This window comes from Sus scrofa, chromosome 10, assembly GCF_054392235.1.
Source record: "Sus scrofa isolate SSC_HxYL_T2T_F1_AM1 chromosome 10, Sscrofa_HxYL_maternal_Yorkshire_Landrace_v2.0, whole genome shotgun sequence".
NCBI classification, from domain to species: domain Eukaryota; kingdom Metazoa; phylum Chordata; class Mammalia; order Artiodactyla; family Suidae; genus Sus; species Sus scrofa.
In genome coordinates this window covers 37,311,669-37,317,668 of record NC_139392.1, presented here as the reverse complement: position 1 = coordinate 37,317,668, position 6,000 = coordinate 37,311,669, and positions in this window count along the sequence as shown.

Here is a 6,000-nt window from a genome sequence, read left to right as displayed (position 1 = left end):
TTACATTGTAGAAGATTTCAAATCATATACATTGTGATCATAAACTATAAGGACATTGTGCTCCTCATTGTAAAAATTTTCCCACTAATTTTGAATATTCCTCTTATCTTAAAAATGAGTATGTTGATTTGTTTATATTTAATGAAAATTTTAATTCTGAAATGGTATCTCCCTTAGGAACCTCCCAGATAAGAAAAGTAGAGAGCCTAAGAATGATTTAGCTTTTAGATTACAATAGAACTTTGGTCTTTTTCTCCACTCTATGCTATATTTGATTTTTTTCACTTTAAAAAAAAAATTTTGGACTATGAATTTACCTGAAAAAGAATTGGACACATGGGAGTCAAGAGGCCGCAATAATTTATTCTTGGATTATTATATATATTTTAAAATGTTGCATATTTAAATAAAACCATCTCCCTTTGGAAAAATAAATATGTTATGTATAAGTACAAGACTGAATGACAATACTTATCATCATTGAAACTATTGTGACAATACTTACCATCCTTGAAAGAAGATATTAGAATTAAAAACATTGTCATTTCTGTTCTGCACCAGGGGCTCTGGGGACTTGTTTCTAGCATTTATTGTGACTTTTTCATGTACCATCTACTGCATAAATATTTTGTTATCAGTATTGTCTTATCTGATTCTCACAAGAGCCCTATCAAGAGGCATTGTTATTATACTTGGTCATAGTGTTAGAATCCAAGTGAGAATTTTTAATAACTTTTCCCCATCACATAATATAACAAAGTAGAAAACCCTGGATTTGTACCTAGGTCTCTAATGTTAATGTTTTTACTCATTTCATTTCATTGTCTCTCCTGCTTTGATCCAAGAACAAGTTGATAACTGCTGAACCATGTACTTATTTTCTTTACTTTTAATAAAAAGTCATTGACTGATGCAATGTCCTTATATTGAAGGTCTTATAATCCTATTTTCTTAGTGGCAGCCTGTAGCTTGATATGGAATTCATTTGTGCAGAATGTTTTGGAATGTCTGATATACTGGAAGCATAACTGAATGTTTATTTTAAAATAAGAAAAAGGACAGATATTCCTATACACGAATATTTTTGTTAGCTATATGTGGCATTTATAACAGTGGACTTAATTTTAATTCATACATTAATATTCATTATTCTTTTACTGTCATTTTTTTGTCTTTTTAGGGCTGAACATATGGCATATGGAGGTTCCCAGGCTAGGTGTCAAATTGGAGCTACAGCTGCCGGCCTATGCCAGAGCCACAGCAAGACAGACATGAGCTGCATCTGCGACCTATACCATAGCTCACAGAAATGCTGGATCATTAACCCACTGAGTGATGCCAGGGATTGAACTTGAAACCTCATGTTTCAGGTTCAATGAGCCATGGTGGTAACTCCTATTGTCCTATTTAACAAATCTAGATAATACGGACATATAGTGACATGCACTTACATACAATTATATGTATAAATAAGGACCATGTTTTCAGTGGCATGAACTAAAGGGCTTGTCCTTGCAACCATTCAGGTCCTCCTCCTCTCAGTCTAGCTGCCTTCCCTTGCATAGGGAGATATATCCAAAAAATACTGCAAAGACCATTGTCAAAGAGCTTAATGCCTATGTTTTCTTCTATAAGATTTGTGGTTTCAGGTATTTATTCCATTTTGAGTTTATTTTTTTTATGGTGTGGGGAAGTTTTCAGGTTTGATTATGTTGCATATAGCTCTCTAGATTTCCCAACATATTTTTCTGAAGAGACTGTCTTCCCTATTGTATATTCTTGCCTCCTTTGTTGTAGATTAATTGTCCATATAAGCATGAGTTTCTTTTAGGTTCTCAATTCTGTTCCATTAACCTATGTGTCTATTTTATAGTGCCATTACCATCCTGTTTTGACGACTGTAGCTTTGTAGTATAGTTTGAAACCAGAAAGCATAAAGGCTCCAGCTTTGTTTTTCTTTCTTAAGATTGATTGGGCTATATAGATTCTTCCACTTTTCCATAAAAAATAAAATTATGGTTTTCTAGTTTTGTAAAAAATGTGTTTGTAATTTTTTTACTGAGTTGTATGGAATACATATATTATCTTGGGTATGATCATCATTTAACAATATTAATTCTTCCAATTCTTGATTATGGTATATTTTTCCATTGGTTTGTGTCATCTTCAGTTTATTTCATCAGTGCCCTGTAATTTTGTGGGTTATTTAAAATACTGATTTTTACTTCTTCCATTATAGCTGGTTTATAGTGCCGTATAATTTTCTTGGTGTAAGTATTTACCTTCTTAGTTATGTTTATTCCTAGGTGTTTTAGTCTTTTAAATGCACTTGTAAATGAAATGGTTTCTCAATTTGTTGATCATGGTGTATGATCCTTTCAAAGTAATATTGAATTCAGGTAACCTTTTTTGTTTTTTTAAGATTGTAGCATCTATTTTCATCTGTGATATTAGCCTATAATCTGTTTTTTATTTTTTTAATTTATTTTTTCCCACTGTACAGCAAGGGTATCAAGTTATCCTTACATGTGTACATCATTCCCCCACCCTTTGTTCAGTTGCAGTATGAGTATCTAGACATAGTTCTCTTTGCTACTCAGCAGGATCTCCTTGTAAATCTATTCTAAGTTGTGTCTGATAAGCCCAAGCTCATGATCCCTCCCACTCCCTCCCTCTCCCATCAGGTACCCACAAGTCAGTTTTCCAAGCCCATGATTTTCTTTTCTGTGGAGATTTTCATTTTGTGCTGGATATTAGGTTCCAGTTATAAGTGATATCATATGGTATATGTCTTTGTCTTTCTGGCTCATTTCACTCAGGATGAGATTCTCTAGTTTCATCCATGTTGCTGCAAATGGCATTATGTCATTCTTTTTTATGGCTGAGTAGTATTCCATTGTGTATATATACCACCTCTTCCGAATCCAATCATCTGTTGATGGACATTTGGGTTGTTTCCATGTCCCAGCTATTGTGAATAGTGCTGCAATGAACATGCAGGTGCATGTGTCTCTTTTAAGTAGAGTTTTGTCCTGATATATGCCCAAGAATGGGATTGTGGGGTCATATGGAAGTTCTATGTATAGATTTCTAAGGTATCTCCAAACTGTTCTCCATAGTGGCTGTACCAGTTTACATTCCCACCAACAGTGCACGAGGGTTCCCTTTTCTCCACAACCCCTCCAGCACTTGTTATTTGTGGACTTATTAATGATCTGGTTTTGGTATCAACATAATGCTAGCATTATAAAGAGAATTCAGAAGCATTCCTTCCTCAGTGGTGTTTTGGATTGGTTGATAAAAATAGATGTTAATTGTTTTTCTTTTTTTTTCTTTTTAGGGCTGAATCTTTGTCATATGGAAGTTCTCTGACTAGGGATAAAATCAGAGCTGAACCTGCCAGCCATGGCAACATGGGATGTAAGCCATGTCTGCTACCTATGCCACCACTTATGGCAATGACAGATCCTTAACCCAATGAATGAGGCCAGGGATAGAAACCAGATCCTCATGGATACAAGTCAGTTCCCATGGCCACTGAGCCACTATGGGAACATCAAGTTTTAAATCTTTTTTGATATTTGGTATAATTCATACACGAAGGTGTCTGGTCCTGTTTGCTTTATAGACTATTTTTTTGATTACTGATTCATTTTCACTACTTGTAATTAATCTGTTCATATTTTCTACTTCTTCCTGATTCAGTCTTGGGATATTGCACATTTCTAAGGATTTATACTTTTCTTCCAAACTGTTCATTTCATTGGCATATTATTGTTTATAGTAATCTCTTATGATCCTTTATTTTTCTATGAGTTCAATCTTCTTAACTTGAGGCTTTTTTTTTTAGCAGCCTACTATATGATCTATGCTGGAGTGTGTTCCATGTGCACTTGAAAGTAATGTGTATTCTGCTACTATTTGATGGAATGTACTATATATATATATATACATATACATATATATATATATTCTCTATATAAATTGATTTCATCACATATAAAGTGCCATTTGAGGCCAATATTTCCTTAACAGTTTTCTGTCTGCATAATCATTCATTGGTATAAGGGGGATGTTTAAATCCCCTAAGATTATTTTACTATTATTAATTGCCCCATTAATGTCTAGTAGTATCTTCTTGATATAAAGGACCTCCTACACAGGTATATATGTTTAAAAGTGTTATATCTTTCACTGGGATTCATTGTTTTTATCATCTTTTAATGTCATCCTTTTTCTCTGTTAGTTTCTTTGTTTTAAAATCGGTCTTGTCTAACAAAATCAGTGTTACCCTAAATTTCTTTCTTCATTTTCCTGGAATGCTTTTTCCATTCCCACACTTCATTTCGCCACATTTTTTATGTCAGAAATGAGTCTTTTGTAGGAACCTGATATTTAGGTCTTCGTTGTGTATCCATTTGGCCACTCTATATCTTTTATTGGCATTTAGTCCATTTACATTTATTTATTTATTTATTTATTTATTTATTTATTTATTTATTTATTTATCTTGTCTTGTCTTGTCTTTTTGCCTTTTCTAGGGCCACTCCCATGGCATATGGAGGTCCCCAGGCTAGGGGTTGAATCAGAGCTCTAGCCACCAGCCTACACCAGAGCCACAGCAACATGGGATCTGAGCTGCATCTGTGACCTATACCACAGCTCTCAGCAATGCCAGATCCTTAACCCACTGAACAAGGCCAGGGACTGAGCCCACAACATCATGATTCCTAGTTGGATTTATTAACCACTGTGCCATGACGGGAACTCCCAACATTTAAAGTAATTATCAATAGGTATATATGCTCTGATATTTCATAGGTTGACTTTGGTTTCTCTTTGTAGTTCATTTTTGTTTCTTTTCTTTTGTTATTTTCTCTTTTGATTTGATGACTACCATTATTGTTTGAATTGCTTTCTCTTTTTTTTGGGTTCATATCTAGGATAGTTTTTTATTTTGTTGTTACCATTAGGGCTGCCTGTGTTAGGGGTGTATGTGTGTGTGTCGTTAGTTAAAGTTGCTGAGCTCTTAGTTTCAAATGAATTTTATTTATTTTATTTGATTTTTGTGGGTTTTTTTGGACCCATTCCAAGGCATGTGGCAGTTCCCCAGCAGGTATCAAACCCACACCACAATTGCAACCTGCTCCACAGCTGCAGCAATGCCTGATCCTTAACTCACTGCTCCACACAGGAAGTTCCTCAAATGCATTTTAAAAATTTTGAGAAGTTACTCATCCTCACCATGTTTACTTTTTTGACCCTGGACACCTATTCTGAATATAATTTTACTACTTTTTCTGTTGACCTTCTTACTACCTTTATACTTGGTTGACCTACTAACTTTAATCCATGTTTTTGTTTTCCAATGAGATTTTTCAGTTCCTGATATTAATATCTCTATTGTGGCCTTTTTTGTTATGCTTATAGATGTCATTTAAATGTTGCCTGTAAAGCTTGTTTTATGGTGTTGAAACCCTTTGAAGCTTTACTTGACTGTAAAACTTTTGACTTTTCCTTCAAATTTGAATAAAAGCCTTATTATGTAGTGTATTCTGTGTTGTAGATTATCCCTTTCATCACACCAAAGAAATATTACCACTTCCTTCTGCACTGCAGTGTTCTGATAACCTTGTAAGAGCTGCCTTATAAGAAACATTTATTTTCCCTCACTGCATTTAATATTTTCTCCTTAATTTTTGTCATTTTAATTGCAATGTATCTTGATGTGGTTCTGTTCATGTTGTTTCTGCTTGGGACTCCTTGTGATTCCTGGGCTTCTGTGTCTGTTTCCTTTCCCAGGTTTGGGACACCTTCAGCTCGTTTGTCTTTAAATTGGTTTTCTGCCCGTTACTCTCTCTTCTCTTTCTGGGACCCATGTAATGCCAATTTTGGAACACTCAAAGCTGTCCAGGGGTCTCAAACTGTCCTAATTCCTTTTAATTAATATTCCTCTTTATCTTAAATGAGTTACACCACTTGGTATTCTAGCCCACTGAT